Source organism: Octopus bimaculoides, chromosome 8 (genome assembly GCF_001194135.2).
Source record: "Octopus bimaculoides isolate UCB-OBI-ISO-001 chromosome 8, ASM119413v2, whole genome shotgun sequence".
NCBI lineage: Eukaryota > Metazoa > Mollusca > Cephalopoda > Octopoda > Octopodidae > Octopus > Octopus bimaculoides.
Genome location: NC_068988.1, coordinates 40,607,479 through 40,608,296, shown reverse-complemented (window position 1 = coordinate 40,608,296; position 818 = coordinate 40,607,479).

Genomic DNA, 818 nt, shown 5'->3' with positions numbered 1-818 from the left:
ACACACACACACACACGTATATATATACATACAGTAGACAGATGAGATACAGATATTATCGGTATAGAGAACTCTTGGTAACCTCAAATGACTTGAGCTTAGACTCCGAGGTTTTTACGCGGGACCAATTCTGCAAGGTAAAGAGTGACTATAAGAGGAATCCAAGTGAGTAGATATGGTGTTAGTTATGCGGATAAAGAAACTGAATATAACCACTGGGGGTTTGATATACAGTATACCTATCTGTCTATCTATCTATCTATCTATCTATCTATCTATCTATCTATCTATCTATCTATCTATCTATCTATCTAGCTAGCTAGCTAGCTAGCTATCTGTGTGTGTGTGTGTGTGTGTGTGTGTGTGTATACATTTGTAAACAGAAAGAAAGCAAAGACTGAAGATTTCGTGATGACGATTATTTAAGTGTAAATATATAGATATTCATATATTAATTGTTCAAACATAAACGCAGTACAAACGACAGAGAAAATTAAAGTGGTGGAAGAAAGGTGTTATATGTTCAACAGCTGTTTCTGGTGTCTCTAATGTTGGTAGATGTAGTTCACCAAGATATGCAACCAGAAATGTAAGCAAATAAAGATTGGATAAATCGAGCCTCGATCATCAGAATTTTTCAAACACCTTACTCCCCACCCCTAGCTATAATGTTCTCTGCCGTATGTACACTCTGTGTAAGTTAGATCTATTAAAATATAAACATCTATACATTTATATTTTTTCGTCTGAAAATTTTCGGTCTTTGCTTTCTTTCTGTTTGCATGCACACACACACACACACACACACACACACACAC